The sequence below is a fragment of the Mustelus asterias genome, chromosome 7 (genome assembly GCF_964213995.1).
Source record: "Mustelus asterias chromosome 7, sMusAst1.hap1.1, whole genome shotgun sequence".
Lineage (NCBI taxonomy): Eukaryota > Metazoa > Chordata > Chondrichthyes > Carcharhiniformes > Triakidae > Mustelus > Mustelus asterias.
Window position 1 is genome coordinate 111,287,468 of NC_135807.1, and position 20,301 is coordinate 111,307,768.

General features: G+C 44.3%; 1 protein-coding gene across 2 annotated transcripts in view; it reads left to right on the forward strand.

The window, feature by feature from the left end:
- dpys (dihydropyrimidinase) overlaps nt 1-20,301 on the forward strand; it is a 225,793-nt gene that overhangs the window by 64,404 nt on the left and 141,088 nt on the right. The window lies entirely within an intron of this gene.

Genomic DNA, 20,301 nt, shown 5'->3' on the forward strand with positions numbered 1-20,301 from the left:
TCTCTAGACTGCAATTATTGACACACAGTTCAACTGTGGGGGGAGGAAGTGATCATAGTCACATAAGATGAAAACATATGACTGCAGATGCTGGAATCTGAAACAAAGAAAAAAATGGTGCAAAATCTCAGCAGGTCTGATAGCATCTGGAGAGGGAACAGAGCTAACATTTTGCTTGTGAATGACTCTTTGTTACTGCCATATAAGATCTTGTCTTCACATAATGTTCACATACTTACTTAAAAGAAGGAGCTCAGCAGATTGTGAACTGGAGCAGGAATCCTGGAAGATTTGTTTCAACTCTGCTGCTCCACATTGAGGAACCTTCACACCAATTATATTCAACCTCATCTTGGAGCTCAAATTTGTGTATGATTCAGTTTATGATGGGCAGAAGTCATCAGTACCCTTCTAAATAACTACATGTTAATCTGTAATCCTAATTTAAATTTCAAATCATTTCAATATTTGATTTTTCATTATTAAGCATAATTAATGGTTTCATTCATTTTGCATACACTGAACAATTTTTGTAAGTGATTAGGACTGATGTTGAGGTTAATTTTATACGAACCATGTAAAAGGGTAGTGTTATATTCCAGTGGGGATCTGTAAATCAAAAGAAGCAAGTTTCTTGAATGATCCCCAAATCAGAAATAACCAACAAGATTTCACTTTTTGTAACTTAAATGTAAGTGAACAGGCTAATCACGGTCTGTATGAACTATAAATTATATGTAGGTTAGCAGATTTAATAAAGATACATTTTGCAGGCTATTCTGGGCAGTCCATTCTGCCACAAGTTCAGCCACAAACATCTTCCAAGCTTGGTCTTCCTTTTGGCAGAATTCACTTCCCTTTTAGTACTGAGCTGATTCTCTCTGCAGGTGGAAATTTCCATGTAAACAGGGTTCCACCCATCAATCTTCTACATTTGTGTATGAAACCTTCTCAACTCCTGTCGATCATAGTAGCGTGAACTGATTCTGGGTATTCAATCACTCAGAACTGAAAGAAACAATGGCAACAATCCTAAAACTATGAGTGATGTTACTCAATGCCGATGTGTAACCTCCTGCTGTGACCTTCTGCAACTTTAATGCCGAGTTGTGGAGGAGCGAGGGATGGGTGTGGGCAGTTCATATTTTGCCATCTGCAGTAGGACATTTTCCTGTTGGATCTCTCATATAAACAGCTTTTCCATACGTTGCTGGAGAATTCAAGACAAGCCTCGTTGGGTGCACTGTGCTTGTGTGTGAGCACCTCAAAATAGCTTGTTGTATTCTGGAGCTTATAGGACTCTGCTGGAATAGTCCCTTGGAGTTACAAAGGCCAGCAAAGACAGTGTGCTAATGTTATATGATTATGGGTGAGGCACTCTTGGGCTTGAAATTGTGACACCCAAGTCCAGGTAAATATCTGAAAAAGCAGTCCTAACAGCACAATGAGTGTACCTACACTGCATTAACTGCAGCAGTTCAAGAAGGTAGCGCATCACCACTTCAGGGCAATTAGGGATAGGCAGTAAATTTTGGCCCAGCCAGCTATGTGCCCATCTCGTGAACGAATGAAAAATGTGAAAGGGCATGTGGTGTAACATGAAGGATCTGCAAGTGGGTTCCTGAGACCAACCTATGAGTTACCATGCCAATTTCACCTGCTGCCCAGTGTTGTTACTTGCTGCATCTGCAAAGGTGCAGACATCTACATGGCTGGATGTGGTAGAACATTGGCAACAGTGAATGACTGCTGTGTGAACACTCTTTACAAATTTCTAATAATTAGACCACCCACTGCTCTTTTTGATATTAACCCAAACATGGATCTAAAGGTTATTCTTTATGTGGGTATTCTTTATCTTCTCATGTTTATCCAGTTTCCTCTTAAATGCATCTAAGCTGTTTGCTTCAACAACTCGTGATACTGAATTCCATGAAACCAAAGAGGTTTTCCTGAATTCCCCATATAATTTATCTTATTTATGATCCCACTTCTAGTCTCTTCTCACAAATGGAAACATTTTTACATCTACCCTATCAAATCCTTTCATAATTTTAAAACCTCTAACTGGCCACTCTTCCATCTTCTTCAGAGAAGGAGCCCAGCCTGTTCAGTTTTTCCTGATCAGTTCTGGTATCATTCTTGTAAATCTGTTGTGTGCCTTCCTCAGTGCCTCTAATCCTTTCTGTAATATGGACGTCAAAACGGTTATGAGCTTAACTGACTTTTATACAAGTTTAACATGGTTTCTCTGCTTTTCAATTTTAAGCCCCTAATAATGAACCCCAGCTTTTTTTTAATGATCCTATTAGCCTGTGTTGTTACTTCTAATTATCTATGCCCTCCTATCCCTCTGTTCCTCTATCCCATTTAGACACTAAATTGTCAAAGAGTATATAACCTCATTCTTCCTACAAAAATCTACCACCTCACACTTATGTAATGTCTTATTCTGCAAGTGTACTGCTGTCTTCCTGTATCTGTTATAATCTTCCTCTGTATTAATTATACTTCCCAATTTGGTAGAAAAAACAGGAAATTCTGGAAACACTCAGGTCTGACAGCATTTGTTTTATTTATTTGTGCCACAAGTAGGCTTACATTAACACTGCAATGAAGTTACTGTGAAAATTCTCCAGTCGCCACACCCCGGCGCCTGTTCAGGTACACTGAAGGAGAATTTAGCATGGCCAATGCACCTAACCAGCACGTCTTTCGGACTGTCGGAGGAAACCCAAGCAGACATGGGGAAATTGTGCAAACTCCACACAGACAGTGACCCAAGCCAGGAATCGAACCCGGGTCCCTGGCACTGAGGCAGCAGTTGCTAACCACTATGCCACTGTCCCGCCCACAGAGATCTTCTGGGTCAAATATTCTGATCAGCAGGAATGCTGCATGCTTCACTGCTGACTGCAGACATCATTGTGCCTTATCCATTTGCACACTTTCAGCCGGGACTTCGATCCCAGTTGGAACAAGGAAGCTTTGATGCAGCCATCCAGGAGAAGATTGGCCAAGAGGCGCAGCACAGAGGATGTGCCTCCCCCATTTTTTTTTACAACAACTGCCATATTCAGGTAAGTTTTTAAAGGTCTCAAGTCTTTCAGTGGAGTGAGTGGGTGAGTGTGTAAGTGGATTGATGAGTGAATGGAATGGAAGTGGATAGTCGGGTCAGGTGGGTTCGGGCAGGGGAGTAGGTGGTTGGGGGTCAAGGGGTGTGTGTGGGAGTGGTGGGTTGGGTTACATGGGTTAATCGGTGAATTACACTAATGATTAAACAGTGTAACCAATCTAATGTAAGTATCCCGATAAGCAGCATTTATCTAGCCTGTCTCTGACACAGACCAGTGTAAGAGACATTCACAGAAGGTTCAGGATAGTGCAAATCAGCCTGTTGGATGATCAAACTTTCTGGGTAATTACAGCACCTGTGAGGGTGTCAGGACCTCTGCTGGGCCCTTAGCCACAGCAGCAACTTTTAGTGCATCACTGTAATTTTTTTTATTGTGTTTTACTTTAATTTGATTGAATCATTCAAAGTTAGTTGATTCAAGATTAATTAATTAATCATCAAGTTACATCTATTCTGGAATTGGAAAAAAATTGCTTCCAATTTCCACCCTTCTCTCATTTTCACATGGTCCAACGCCACTTCCACGTTGCATCTGTTCAGATGATGCCATTTTCCATTTCTGATATGTCTTCCTTTTTCCTCAGCCAAGGATTCTCTTCCCCCAACCCCCTGCTCACTATGGTTGACAGGGCACTCAACCTGTCCAGCCCTCTTCCCTCCCTTCACAACCACAATAGGGTGCCCTTGTTCTCACTTTCCACTTCACCAGCTTCCTCATTCAAAGGATCATCCTCTGCCATTTCAGTCAACTCTAGCATGATGCCATCACCAAACACATCTTCCCCTCACCTTCAGTGACACCTTGGTCTATTCCTCTCTCGTCCCCAACAGCTCATCCCCTTCTGAGGACACTTTCATATACAATCGCAGGAGGTATAATACCTTCCTTCCCCTTTATCACTTCCCTCCTCACTGTCCAAGATCCCGAACCCTTTTTCCAGATGAAGTAGCAAATTACTTGTACTTTTTTCAAGTTAGTCCACTGTATTTGCTGCTCACAATGCAGTCTCCTCTACATTGGGAAGACCAAATGCCTTCTGTTCATTTGGCATTTCAATTCGCTAGCTTCCTCTCGTGCTCACATCTCTGGCCTTGGTCTGCCATGGTATTCCCAAGTGCAAGTTGGAGGAACAGCCCCTCAACTTCCAAATAGACACTTTACAGCCTTCTAGACTCAACATTTTGTATGACAACATCAGACCATGAGCTCTGTGCCCTGTTTTGAACTCTTTCCCCCCAAAGTGCCTATGTGTATCTTACCCTCGTGTTTTTGCTTTCAGATAGTGTTAACCTTAATTCTGCTATTAACCCTGAGCCACTGCTTTAGTCTTTAATGCTATCATTACCACTCCCTTCACCTTTTGTTCCATGACATCTTTGTCATTTAATTTCCCCCGCCCTCTAATCTATCCCTGACCACTTTTGCCCACCTCCCCCGCCCCCTTTTAATGGCATAAAACCTATCATCTTCCTACCTCCAGTTCTGAAGGAAGGACATATCGGTAAAGCCCGACCGACGTTGGGCAGAAAAAGCAGCATTGAACCTAGTAATGGTGGCTTTTTCTGCTAACTTTTTTTTCTAACTGGCACTTAAAGGAAAATTGGCGGGGATGGGTTCTAAACCATATCGCTGGTGGGCAGCCTCTGGTTTGCTCGCCTGTCATCACCTCAGCACTTTGATGATTAGGGTGCCAAATTTGAAGGCCACCCCTGCACACAGCTAGCACTTTAGCTTTAGCTGGAAATCATGGCTGGCAGACCCAGGAAACATTCTGCACCCATGTTCATCCCCTGCCCACCACTACCCACAGTAAGAAGCTTAACAACACCAGGTTACAGTCCAACAGGTGTATTTGGTAGCAAAAGCCACAAGCTTTCGGAGTCTTAAGCCCCTTCTTCAGGTGTTGTTAAACTTCTTACTGTGTTTACCCCAGTCCAACGCCGGCATCTCCACATCATGACCACCACTACCCAACAAGACCCCCAAAGATGCAGAGTCGCTCCATGATTGCTGTGCCAGCTTGAGTGAACTCACTCCTTAGATCTCTCAGAGCTTTGCTCGGCAGATGCACACCTGTTGAAACCAGTCATGCATCACAATGTTCTGCCATCACACCGCTGTGGATGCAGTATTTGACGTGGGCTATGATTCCAGCGTATGGGCCTGATAATGAAATGTTAATGTGTTATAATGAGGTTCCTGATGTTGAATAGCAGGAAACGTGGTCCACCATTGATGGGGAAGGGGCCGATCGCTTCCTGCTTTTACTTCAACATGAAACGTGACTGAGGCCTTCTTGCAATATTTTCTGCTCTCGCCGCAAAACCTGTCCAACGTGAATGGGAGCCCAGAAAATCCCAGCCTACGTTTCTCTTTGCGGATACTGCCAGACCTGATGAGTTTTTCCAACATTCACGGTTTTGCAGATTTCCGGCATCAATAGGACTTTGCTTTTATTCAAAATTAATGATTCAGTCCCAAAATAACTTAATAAAACATCTTGTTTGGACAAGACTTTAACCATATGTCAAGGCAGGATTGTTGAATAGCAAATATAAAGAAGTTTATTGAAAGGCAAAAGATATATTGTTTTTGTTCAAAGCGTGCAGGAAGGTTTTTTGACTCAGTATGTAGACAGGCCAACTAGAGGTGAGGCTATATTGGATCTGGTGCTGGGAAATGAGCCAGACCAGGTGCTAGACTTGGAAGTTGGTGTGCATTTTGGTGATAGTGACCACAATTCGGTTACGTTCACCTTAGTGATGGAAAGGGATAGGCATGAACCTCGGGCCAGTGGTTTTAGCTGGGGGAAGGGTAATTATGAGGCTATTAGGAGAGAATTAGGAAACATAGGTTGGACTAGGAGATTACAGGGACTGGGAACGTCCGACATGTGGAGTTTTTTCAAGGAGCAGCTACTGCGAGTCTGTGATAGGTATGTCCCTGTCAGGCAAGGAGGAATTGGTAGGGCTAGGGAACCGTGGTGCACCAAAAAAGTTTCTTTGTTGGTTAAAAAGAAAAAGGAGGCTTATGTTCGGATGAGACGTGAGCACTCGGGTAGTGCTCTAGAAAGCTTTAGATTGGCTAAGAGGGAGTTGAAGAGCGAGCTTAGAAGGGCTAAAAGGGGACATGAGAAGACTTTGGCGGATAGGGTTAAAGAGAATCCTAAGGCGTTCTATAGGTATGTCAAGAACAGAAGGTTGGTTAGGGCAAGTTTAGGGCCAGTTATAGATGGCAGAGGGAAGTTATGTGTGGAACCGGAGGAGATTGGTGAAGCATTGAACCAATATTTCTCTTCGGTGTTCACGCAAGGGGACATGAATATAGCTGAGGAGGACACTGGGTTGCAGGGGAGTAGAATAGACAGTATTACAGTTGATAAGGAGGATGTGCAGGATATTCTGGAGGGTCTGAAAATAGATAAATCCCCTGGTCCGGATGGGATTTATCCAAGGATTCTCTGGGAGGCAAGAGAAGTGATTGCAGAGCCTCTGGCTCTGATCTTCAGGTCGTCGTTGGCCTCTGGTATAGTACCAGAAGATTGGAGGTTAGCGAATGTTGTCCCATTGTTTAAGAAGGGGAACAGAGACTTCCCCGGGAATTATAGACCGGTGAGTCTCACTTCTGTTGTCGGCAAGATGTTGGAAAAAATTATAAGGGATAGGATTTATAGTTATTTGGAGAGTAATGAATTGATAGGTGATAGTCAGCATGGTTTTGTGGCAGGTAGGTCGTGCCTTACTAACCTTATTGAGTTTTTTGAGAAAGTGACCAAGGAGGTGGATGGGGGCAAGGCAGTGGACGTGGTATATATGGATTTTAGTAAGGCGTTTGATAAGGTTCACCATGGTAGGCTTCTGCAGAAAATGCAGATGTATGGGATTGGGGGTGATCTAGGAAATTGGATCAGGAATTGGCTAGCGGATAGGAAACAGAGGGCGGTGGTTGATAGTAAATATTCATCATGGAGTGCGGTTACAAGTGGTGTACCTCAGGGATCTGTTTTGGGGCCACTGCTGTTTGTAATATTTATTAATGATCTGGATGAGGGTATAGTTGGGTGGATTAGCAAATTTGCTGATGACACCAAAGTCGGTGGTGTGGTAGACAGTGAGGAAGGGTGTCGTAGTTTGCAGGAAGACTTAGACAGGTTGCAAAGTTGGGCCGAGAGGTGGCGGATGGAGTTTAATGCGGAGAAGTGTGAGGTAATTCACTTTGGTAGGAATAACAGATGTGTTGAGTATAGGGCTAACGGGAGGACTATGAATAGTGTGGAGGAGCAGAGGGATCTAGGTGTATGTGTGCATAGATCCCTGAAAGTTGGGAATCAAGTAGATAAGGTTGTTAAGAAGGCATATGGTGTCTTGGCGTTTATTGGTAGGGGGATTGAATTTAGGAGTCGTAGCGTTATGTTGCAACTGTACACAACTCTGGTGCGGCCGCACTTGGAGTACTGTGTGCAGTTCTGGTCCCCACATTACAGGAAGGATGTGGAGGCTTTGGAGAGGGTGCAGAGGAGGTTTACCAGGATGTTGCCTGGTATGGAGGGGAGATCCTATGAGGAGAGGCTGAGGGATTTGGGATTGTTTTCGCTGGAAAGGCGGCGGCTAAGAGGGGATCTTATTGAAACATATAAGATGATTAGAGGTTTAGATAGGGTGGATAGTGATAGCCTTTTTCCTCTGATGGAGAAATCCAGCACGAGGGGGCATGGCTTTAAATTGAGGGGGGGTAGTTATAGAACGGATGTCAGGGGTAGGTTCTTTACCCAGAGGGTGGTGAGGGATTGGAATGCCCTGCCAGCATCAGTTGTAAATGCGCCTAGTTTGGGGGCGTTTAAGAGATCCGTAGATAGGTTCATGGACGAAAAGAAATTGGTTTAGGTTGGAGGGTCACAGTTTTTTTTTTAACTGGTCGGTGCAACATCGTGGGCCGAAGGGCCTGTTCTGCGCTGTAATGTTCTATGTTCTATATCTAATAATACAAGACAGACTTTTATAACTTCAATCGGTTGATCAGGCCAGAGAATGTAATTCCCATTAGAACATAGAACAGTACAGCACAGTACAGGCCCTTCGGCCCACGATGTTGTGCCGAACCTTTTCCGAAACCAAGATCAAGCTATCCCACTCCCTATCATTTTGGTGTGCTCCATGTGCATATCCAATAACCGCTTGAAAGTTCCTAAAGTGTCCGACTCCACTATCACAGCCGGCAGTCCATTCCACACCCCAACCACTCTCTGAGTCAAGAACCTACCTCGTACATCCCTCCTATATCTTCCACCACGAACCTTATAGTTCGTGGTGGAAGATATAGGAGGGCGGCACGGTAGCACAGTGGTTAGCACTGCTGCTTCACAGCTCCAGGGTCCCGGGTTCGATTTCCGGCTCGGGTCACTGTCTGTGTGGAGTTTGCGCATTCTCCTCGTGTCTGCGTGGGTTTCCTCCGGGTGCTCCGGTTTCCTCCCACAGTCCAAAGATGTGCGGGTTAGGTTGATTGGCCAGGTTAAAAATTGCCCCTTAGAGTCCTGGGATGCGTAGGTTAGAGGGATTAGCGGGTAAATTAGCGGGTAAAAAAAAAAGGGATTAGTGGGTAGGGCCTGGGTGGGATTGTGGTCGGTGCAGACTCGATGGGCCGAATGGCCTCCTTCTGCACTGTAGGGTTTCTATGATTCCACGCCCCCTAGTAACAGCTACATCCACCCGAGGAAATAGTCTCTGAACGTCCACTCTATCTATCCCCCTCATCATCTTATAAACCTCTAGTAAGTTGCCTCTCAACCTCCTCCGCTCTAAAGAGAAAGGCCCTCGCTCCCTCAACCTTTCCTCATAAGACCTACCCTCCAAACCAGGCAGCATCCTGGTAAATCTCCTTTGCACTCTTTCCAGTGCTTCCACATCCTTCTTATAGTGAGTTGACCGGAACTGCACACAGTGTTCCAAATGTGGTCTCACCAAGGTTGCAGCATAACCCCACGGCTCTTAAACTCAAACCCCTGTTAATAAACGCTAACACACTATAGGTCTTCTTCACGGCTCTATCCACTTGAGTGGCAACCTTCAGAGATCTGTGGATATGAACCCCAAGATCTCTCTGTTCCTCCAGATTTCTCAGAACGCTACCTTTGACCCTGTAATCCGCATTCAAATTTGTCCTACCAAAATGAATCACCTCGCACTTATCGGGGTTAAACTCCATCTGCCATTTTTCGGCCCAGCTCTGCATCCTGTCAATGTCTCTTTGCAGCCTACAACAGCCCTCCACCTCATCCACTACTCCACCAATCTTGGTGTCATCTGCAAATTTACTGATACACCCTTCAGCCCCCTCCTCCAAGTCATTTATAAAAATCACAAATAGCAGAGGACCCAGCACTGATCGTTGTGGTACACCGCTGGTAACTGGTCTCCAGTCTGAAAATTTTCCATCCACCACCACCCTCTGTCTTCTATGAGATAGCCAGTTACTTATCTAATTGGCCAAATTTCCCTCTATCCCACACCTCCTTACTTTCTTCATGAGCTGACCATGGGAGACCTTATCAAACGCCTTATTAAAATCCATGTATATGATATCAACTGCTCTACCTTCATCGACACACTTAGTTACCTCCTCAAAAAATTCAATCAAATTTGTGAGGCAAGACTTACCCTTCACGAATCCGTGTTGACTATCCTGGATTAAGCTGTATCTTTCTAAATGGTCATAAATCCTATCCCTCAGGACCTTTTCCATTAACTTGCCGACCACCGATGTAAGACTAATCGGCCTATAATTACCAGCGTCATTCCTATTTCCTTTCTTGAACAGAGGAACAACATTCGCCACTCTCCAGTCCTCTGGCACTATCCCCGTGGACGGTGAGGGCCCAAAGATCAAAGCCAAAGGCTCTGCAATCTCATCCCTTGCTCCCAAAGAATCCTAGGATATATCTCATCTGGCCCAGGGGACTTCTCGAACTTCAGGTTTTTCAAAATTGCTAATATATCTTCCCTCAGAACATCTGCCTCCTCCAGCCTATCAGCCTGTATCACACTCTCATCCTCAAAAACATGGCCCCTCTCCTTGGTGAACACTGAAGAAAAGTATTCATTCATCGCCTCTCCTATCTCTTCTGATTCCATGCACAAGTTCCCACTACTGTGCTTGACCGGCCCTAACCTCACCCTGGTCATTCTTTTATCCTCACATAAGAGTAAAATGCCTTGGGGTTTTCCTTGATCCGACCCGCCAAGGACTTCTCATGCCCCCCTCCTAGCTCTCCTAAGCCCTTTTTTCAGCTCATTCCTTGCTCACTTGTAACCCTCAATGGACCCAACTGAACCTTGTTTTCTCATCCTTACATACGCTTCCTTCTTCCTCTTGACAAAACATTCAACCTCTTTTGTGAACCATGGTTCCCTCACTTGGCCATTTCCTCCCTGCCTGACAGGGACATACCTATCAAGGACGCGCAGTATTTGTTCCTTGAACAAGCTCCACTTTTCATTTGTGCCTTTCCCTGATAGTTTCTGTTCCCATCTTATGCTCCCTAATTCTTGCCTAATTGCATCATAATTACCCCTCCCCCAATTATAAACCTTGCCCTGCCGTAAGGCCCTATCCCTCTCCATTGCAATAATGAAAGACACCGAATTATGATCACTATCTCCAAAGTGCTCTCCCACAACCAAATCTAACATTTGGCCCGGTTCATTACCAAGTCCAATGTGGCCCCACCTTTTGTCGGCCTATCCACATATTGTGTCAGGAAACCCTCCTGCACACACTGTACAAAAACTGTCCCATCCGAACTATTCGACCTATAACGGTTCCAATCAATGTTTGACAACTGCCCTGTGACCTCCACACCTATCCATAATCTGCTTTGGTTAGATTAGGTTTTTTTCCCATTAGGTTCCTTTGTTGACAGCAATTCTTCTGGAATTTTGCTTCGGGAGATTTGAGTATACGACTAGGCAGCAAAGAAGTCCCTTGGAACTTTTACTTTGAACCCCTAAATTACCATTAGCTCATCTCGAACTGAACCCCATTGTATTTTAACAGTTGGTCAATTTCATTATCTATCTACCTGTGTACATTGTCTCATTGGAAGAAATAATGGAACTGTTTACACTGTCTCTTCTACCTGATCTTGTACAAATCTCCATTCATTACCAAGTTCTCATAGCTTTATCATGGACAGAGAGGTTTCAGGCTATCATACAGTATTGGATCACATGTTGTTCCCACAGACAGAATCTCAACAGCTAATTTGTACTTTTCAAACAAAATACAGATTTTTGAATATAACCCCGCTTCAATAATATAACTACTTGATTAATTACAAATTTTTCAATTATACCTTAAATGAGGTACACTACATAGTCAATCAACTCTTTCTGGCTGGTTAAGAATTGTGCAGTAATTCTTCATTAATGCATGTAGCTGATTATGAATTACAGACTACAGAATGATGTCTTTAGCCCAATGTTAGTACAAAATGGTATCTTGACCATGTTATCTTATTACAGTAAACATAATAAAAGAATAATCTAGAAACGGTCAAAAAGCTACCTGTCCAGGCCTACTTGCATCTGCTATGAAGATCTGGCCCAGTATCTTGGGTCTATGGCCTTTTATTAGAATTGCAAAAAGTTCAATTTTAAAGCAAGCACAGTGACAGGGAAATGGGGGAAGGGAGGAGGAATCAAAAGGGACGGCTTATGATAGGCTGGAAGGCAGGAGATGTTAATTGGCAAAAAAGATGATCGTGCAAGGCAAAAGGTGGGTAGGAAAGCGATGAATAAAGAAACGAGGAAGTGTGAATGGAAAATGTAGAATTGTTGCCCATAGCTGCCATCCACAGCAAAAGAAAGAGCAGAAGTTATAATCTGTAATTGTTAACTTCATGTTAAGTCCTGAAGACTGTGAAGTGCCTAGCCGAGAGGTGAATTACTGTTCTGTGAGTTTTTATTGAATTTCATTGGAATTGTGCAGGAGGTCAAGTGGTCAGAATGTGAGTGGAGCAGAGTATTAAAATGATAGGTGGCCTGAAACTTGAGATCACACTTAGGAACTTAAATGAAACTGTTCTGCAAAGCAGTTAGCCAATCTATGCTTGGTATCCCCAATACAGAGGAGTCACATCATGAGCAGCAAATGTATAATAATAATTGAAGTAAATACTAATAAGTTGCTGTTTCACTTGCAAGAAGTGCTTTGAGCAATGGACAGTGAGAAGGAAGTGAAAGACAAGGTGTAGCAGCTCCTGCCCTTCTTAAAAATGTATTTGTTTGTTGAATGTGAGCTTTGCTGACAAGGCCAGTGTCTGTTGCCTATCCCTAACTGCCCTTGACTGAGTGATTTGCATGGGAAGGCGGAGAAAAGTCATAGACTCAGAGGTATACAGCACAGAAATGCCCTTCGGCCCATCGCGTCTGTGCCGATCAAAGACCAACCACCCAACTATTTTAATCCTATTTTGCAACATTTGGCCTATAGCCTCACATGCCTTGACATCGCTAGTGCACATCTGAATACTTATCTAAATGCCTTATAGAGTCACAGAGCAATACAACACAAAAACAGGCCCTTCGGTCCAACCAGTCCATGCCAACAATGGTGCCCTCCCAGCTCATCCCAATTGCCCGTGTTTGGCCCATATCCCTCTAATCCTTTCCTAGCCATGTACTTCTTCAATATTATGAGGGTCTCTGCCTCCACCCTCCTTTCAGGCAGTGAGTTCCAGACTCTCTCCACCTTTTGGGTGAAAAAGATTTTCCTCAGATTCCCCAAACCCTCCTGCCTCTTACCTTAACACTCTGCCCCTAGTCATTGATCCCTCCACCAAGGGAAAAAGTTCCTTCCTGCCTGCTCGATCTATGTCCCTCATAATTTTATACACCTTAATCATATCGCCTCTCTTGTCTGCTCTGCTTCAAGGAAAACAACCGCAGTCTATCCAATCTCTACATGACTAAAACTCTCTAGCCCAGGCAACATCCTGGTAAGTCTCCTCTTCACCCTTTCCAGTGCTATCACATCCCTCCTATAATGTGGGTTCCAGAAATGCACACAATACTCTGGCTGTGGCCTAACCAACATTTTATATATTTGATTTGATTTATTATTGTCACATGTATTAACATATAGTGAAAAGTATTGTTTCTTGCATGCTATACAGACAAATCATACCATTCATAGAGAAGGAAATGAGAGAGTGCAGAATGTAGTGTTACAGTCATAGCTAAGGTGTAGAGAAAGTCAATTTAATGCAAGGTAAGTCCATTCAAACGTTTGACAGCAGTAGGGAAGAAGCTGTTCTTGAGTCGGTTGGTACGTGATCTCAGATTTTTGTATTTTTTTCCTGAAGGAAGAAGGTATAAGAGAGAATGTCCGGAGTGCATGGGGTCCTTAATTATGCTGGCTGCTTTGCCAAGGCAGTGGGAAGTGTAGACAGAGTCAATGGATGGGAGGCTGGTTTGCGTGATGGATTGGACTACATTCACGACCTTTTGTAGTTCCTTGCAGTCTTGGGCAGAGCAGGAGCCATACAAAGCTGTGATACAACCAGAAAGAATGCTTTCTGTGGTGCATCTGTAAAAGTTGTTAGAGTCGTAGCTGACATGCCAAATTTCCTTAGTCTTCTGAGAAAGTAGAGGCGTTAGTGGGCTTTCTTAACTATAGTGTCGGCATGGAGAGACCAGGACAAGTTTTTGGTGATCTGGTCACCTAAAAGCTTGAAGCTGTCGACCCTTCCTACTTCATCCCCGTTGATGTAGACAGGGGCATGTTCTCCTTTATGCTTCCTGAAGTTGATGACAATCTCCTTCATTTTGTTGACATTGAGGGAGAGATTATTGTCATCGCACCAGTTCACTAGATTCTCTACTTCATTCCTGTACTCTGTCTCATTACTGTTTGAGATCCGACCCACTACGGTGGTGTCATCAGCAAAGTTGAAAATTGAATTGGAGGGGAATTTGGCCACACAGTCATAGGTGTATAAGGAGTATAGTAGGGGGCTGAGAACACAGCCTTGTGGTGCACCGGTGTTGAGGATGATCGTGGAGGAGGTGTTGTTGCCTATCCTTACTGATTGTGGTCTGTGAGTTAGGAAGTTCAGGATCCAGTCGCAGAGGGAGTTGCCAAAGCCCAGGCCACGGAGTTTGGAGATGAGTTTCGTGGGAATAATGGTGTTGAAGGCTGAGCTGTAGTCAATAAATAGGAGTCTGACATAGGTGTCCTTGTTATCTAGGTGTTCCAGGTTTGAGTGCAGGGCCAGTGAGATGGCGTCTGCTGTGGACCTGTTGCGGCGGTAGGCAAACTAGAGGATCCAGGTAGACCAGGAGGCTGGAATTGATTCATACCATGACTGGCTTTTTGAAGCACTTCATAATGATGGATGTCAGAGTCACCGGTCGATAGTCATTAAGGCACGCTGCTTGGTTTTTCTTAGGTGCCGGGATGATGGTCATCTTCTTGAAGCAAATAGGGACTTCAGATTGTTGTAAAGAGAGGTTGAAGATGTCTGTGAATACCCCCGCCAGCTGATCCAGCTGAGTGCTCGTCCGGGTACCCCATCCAGGCCAGTCACTTTCCATGGGTTGACCTTCGAGAAAGCTGCTCTGACATCTGCAGTTATGACCCCAGATACAAGTTCTTCCACGGTGGAGGGCATGTTTCCGCTGATCTCTTGCTCAAAACGGGCATAGAATGCATTGAGCTTATCAGGGATGGGTGCGTTGGAGCTGGCAATTTTACATACCTTCATCTTGTAGCCTGTTATGTCTTGCAGAACTTGCCATAATCGGCGGGGGTTGGTGTGGCTAGCTTGGGACTCTAACTTGGTCCAGTACTATGTTTTGGCATCTTTGATGGATCTCCTTGGATCGTATCTGGCTTTCTTGTATAGGTCGGTGTTGCCTAACTTGAACGCCTCAGACGTGGACTTCTGCAAGCAGTGGATATCCCTGTTCATCCATGGTTTCTGGTTGGGGAATGAAGTCAGTTACCGTAGTGGCGTACTCATTCAGGCTGGTTGCAAAGTTTTTAAATACTGACCAGCCCACTGACTCCACGTGAGAGATCATCCGATTCCTTCGACCAACATTGCACTATTTTCTTTGATGGATTCCCCCACTTCAGTTTTGCTTGTATGCCGGGAGCAGGAGCATAGCCTTGTGGTCTGATTTGCCAAAGTGTGGGCAGGCAATAGAATGGTAGGCATGTTTGATATTTGTGCAGCAGTGGTCTAGGATGTTTGGGCCTTTGGTGGAACAGGAGATGTGTTGGTGGTAACTTGGTAGTACACTCTTGAGCTTGGCCTGATTGAAGTCTCCGGCCATTTTAGTGTTGTAGGGAAAAATCCCTTGTACCAGTGCATTCAAAGAAGTCGAGTCGCAAGGCAACATTCAAAGTGTTTTTCTTTATTGTACAATTACTGGGAACCCAGGGAGAACCGACGTAACCAGCTCCGAAACAGTGGCTTGGCCACGTTGATCTCAATCCTTTCACATCAGCTCTGGATCTTTATAGGGATCCAAATTCGAGCGGGAACATTTGATTATGCATTTTTACAATATGTATAAAGTGGTCTGTCGGGTCAGGAAGTTCTCTGGGAGGCTTGTCAATTTGCATTTGTATGGTGTGTGTTTGTGTTAATGGGATACCTGTTCTTGCCCCGGTGTTTTAATGTGTTTCCCATTATCCCCTCTATGTGTCCCCTTATCTGAATTGACCTCATTGTTTTGTGTCTGTGTTCCCTGCTTGCGAGATTAGGTGTTAATGTCATTTTGTCCTGCTGTGTGTAGGGAGATTTAATCTAATCTTTTATTCCTTTTACCCTAGTTTGTTAAGTTTCTTTGCCTGCCTTGGCCATTTTATTCCTGTAATATTTTATTGATAGTCTGGTTATGCCATATAGCCCACTCTCGGTCTTGACTCGCAGATATCCCGATCTTCCTTGGCCAAAGGCCGGTTTAAAATGCAGCTTCGCGCTGTTGCTGGGCAGAATAAGGATCTTTCGTTGGCTTTGAAATTTAAAGGTCTCTCAGCTGTGCAGAGGGGGTTTGAACGAATATCCATCCGGGTGTTCCCCTCTGCATTGTAGGCACGTTATGAATGGTGCCAATATGGCTTTTGGAAAATTGCCTACTTCATTAGCGTCAGGTATTCTAGGTCTGGGGGAGCAGAAAGTTGTCAGTGTTGCTACGTCTAGGCACCACAAAGTGTTGATTAGGAAGTAGACCCCACCTCCCCTAGCCTTGCCTGAGGCCGCCACACGGTCCATTCCACGGATTGAGAAGCCCTCTGGTTGTAGGGCACTGTCTGGTGAAGCAGGAGTGAGCCACGTCTCCGTGAAACAGAGTACACAGCAGTCCCTCAGTTCTCTTTGGAAAGTGAGTCTGGCTTTAAGTTTGTTCAGCTTGTTTTCCAGAGATTGGACATTTGCAAGCAGTAAGCTGGGGAGGGAGGCCTTGGGACCGCATTGTTTCACTCTCACCTGCAGGCCTGCACATTATCCATGCTCCCTGGAGTGACTGCTTCTTTTCGAGCTTGGAAGACGGTAAGAACAGTTTGCAATGTTAAGGGTATGGTTGTGTCCAATGAGGTTCTTCGCTCTGATCGGTGTGTGGATGGAGGATTTGTTGCCTTGCTTGCAGTTCCTGCGTCAGTAGTTGGGGCTGCGCGGTCGGGTTGCTATCGGGCTGTGTTTTGGTTTCACTGGTCGTTCGATATCCAGACCACGCTCCGGAGTGGATGGTTCGAAGGCCGGTATGTGAATGATGTCCCTGGGGTCACGGTCGCGGATGAGCCAGTGGTCGAGTCCGTATATCTGCGTTACTGCCAGGTCAGAGGATCTCTAAGACCTGCAAGTAAATTTAAAAGAGCAGTGTTAGTGATTGTGAGGCTGTGAGAGTTTATTTTTAGGAGTGTGGGGCGGGTGTAGAAGTAGGAGTGGAGGGAGTGCTTAGAGCCTCCAGGTGGTCGTAGCTCTCTGGGTCAGAGGGGCTGGGGCTGGTGGGGAGAGGGCTCCAGCTTTCCCAGCTCTTAAATTCCATGCCTCGGCGAATAAAGGTAAGAATACCATATGCCTTCGAAACCATGTTATCCACCTGTCTTACTTATCTTAAGGGATTGGTGTATTTACATACCAAAGTCCCTCTGATCCTCGGTGCTTCCCAGGGTCCTGCTGATCATCATGTATTCCCTTGTTCTGTTTTTCCTGTCCAAGCGCATCATCTCACACTTATTCGGAATGAATTCCATTTACCATTGATCAGCCCATTTGACCAGCCCATCTATATCCTCCTGCAATCTAAGGCTGTCCTCCTCACTATTTACCATCCTACCAATTTTCATATCATCTGCAAATTTACTGATCAGCCCTCCCACATTCAAGTCTAATTCATTTATATAAACCACAAACAGCAAGGCCCCAACACTAACCCCTACGGAATCCTCTGGAAACAGTCTTCCAGTCCGAAAAACACCTCTCAGTCATCACCTGCTGCTTCCTACCACTCAGCCAATCCGGGATCCAATTTGGCAAATTTATTTGGATCCCATGGGCTCTTACCTTTGCTTTCAGTCTCCCATGTGGGACCTCATCAAAAGCCTTGCTGAAGTCTAAGAAGACTACATTAAATGCATTTCCCTCATCTGGTCACCTCTTCGAAGAATTCAATCAAGTTGGTCAGAAATGATCTTCCCTTAAAATCATGTTGCCTGTTCTTGATTGATGCCTCCTCCTCCAAAGTAAGAAGTCTCACAACACCAGGTTAAAGTCCAACAGGTTTATTTGGTAGCAAATACCATAAGCTTTCGGAGCACTGCTCCTTCGTCAGATGGAGTGGATATCTGCTCAGATATCAGCAGATATCCACTCCATCTGACGAAGGAGCATTGCTCCGAAAGCTTATGGTATTTGCTACCAAATAAACCTGTTGGACTTTAACCTGGTGTTGTGAGACTTCTTACTGTGCTTACCCCAGTCCAACGCCGGCATCTCCACATCCTTCTCCAAATGCAGATTAATTCTGCTTCCAATAGTTTCTCCGCCACTGATGTTTGATTGACTGGCTTGTATTTTCTGATTTTTCCCTTCTTGAATAATGGTACCCTAATGTCTGTCCTCCAGTCCTCCGACACCTCTCCAGTGGCCGGAGAGAAATTGAAAATTATTGCCAGTGCCTTGTTATTTCCTCCCTTGCCTCACTCAAGAGCCTGGGATACATTTCTCCAGTCCTGAAGATCTATCTACTTTTAAGCCTGCCAGACTATCTCCGTCTATGTTAATTTATTTAATTGTCTCTCAGTTCTTTCCCCTGATTTCTATACCCACATTGTCTCTCTCACTAGTGAACACCGACACAAAGTATTAATTTAGAAGCCTACCTATATCCTCTGATCCACACGCAAATTGCCACTGTGGTCCTTAAGTCCCGAGTTACCCTTTTACCTTTACTGTATTTGTAAAACAATTTAGGATTTTCCTTGATTCTACCTGCCAGTATTCTTTCTTGTTCCCCTTTTGCTCTCCTAATGTCCCTTTTATGTTTCCTCTTAAACATTCTATGCTGCTCTAGAGCTTCTCCTGTTTTGAGACCTTGATGTCTGCCATAAGCCTCCCTTTTCTATTTATCCAATGCTGTATATCCCTCGATATCCAGGTTCGCTGGACTTGTTGGTGCCACCCTTTTTCTTGATTGGAACATGTTGACCCTTTACTGTCCCTATGTTCCTCTTGAATGCGTCCCACCGTTCTGTCACAGATTTACTTCAAAGTGTCTGCTCCCATCTACTCCAGCCAAATTAAATCTGATTTTATTAAAATCAGCGTTCCCAGGTTTAGGACTTTGATTTCAGGCCCATTCTTGTCCTTTTCCATAAAAGTCTTGAATCTAAAAGAGTTATGATCACACTGTCTGCAAAATGCACTCCCATTGATACTTCAACCACTTGCTTGGCTTTGTTACCTAAAATTAAGTCTAGGACCACCCCCTCTTTTGTCAGAACTTCTCCATGCTGGCTTAAAAAGTTCCCCTGAATGCATTTTAAGAATTCTGCACTCTCTAAACCTTTCACACTATGACTATCCGAGGTGATGTTGGGGAAGGTGAAATCCTCCATTATCACTACCCTATGACTTCTAATAGTCTCTGAAATTTGTCTATGTGTCTACGCTTCATTTGAAGAGCTTTCTAAGACTCTTTCTGCTCTAATTGATTCCCTGATCAAAATTGCAACATCCCTCCTCTTTTACTTCCTTTCCTGTCTCGCCTAAAGATCCTATATCTTTGACCATTGAGCTGCCAACCTAGCCCCTCACTCAACCATGCTTCAGAGACAGCAATGACAACATACCCCCGCGTTTTAATTTGTCCTTGTTCTTGAAGTGTTTTGAAGGTGTTGGGGAACTAGACCAAGATATTACTGAGGAAATGGTGCCTTTGGAATGGGGAAAAGAAAGCGAAAGATGTGGGTATTGAGTCTTTGGAACTCCCTTCCTCAAAAGACAGTAAAAGCAGAGTACCTGAAAGTTTCTGAGGCAAAAGTAGATAGATTCTTGATAAACAAGGGGGTGAAAGGTTATTGGGGGTAGGCAGGAGGTTACAATCAGATCATTGATGATCTTATTGAATGGTGGAGCAGGCTGGAGGGGCCAACTGGCCTACTCCTGCTCCAATTCTGATGTTTGCTATCCCTTTTTCCAATGTCATGTCCACCATAATAGTCTCCCTGGTAATTATTTAACATTTCTGCTATTCACTGTCGTTATCTGGGCACATTATTGTGTGTATTCCTTAGTGGCCTTATTCTTGTTCTGATTTTTGTTTATTTATGTGACTGCCGAATATCTATGTCTTTTTATATTCATTAATAATTTACTTTCACAATTTCTCTTTGCTTTTTTTAACTTTTACCCTAACCTTTTCATTTTTTTGTATATAAATATAAACAAATACCATTGACAGAAGGCTTAGTATCCAGAGGACACGATTTAAAGTGATAGGTAAAAGAACTAGAGACAACATACAAGATTTTTTCTGTGCAGCGAATTGTTATAAACTAGATTGTATTGCTTGAAAGGATGGTGGAAGCACTCTGCATTAGGGATCGGTGGAAGAGGGAGAAGAACGATCGGGTATACACATGGGGAGGGGATAATCAGGGC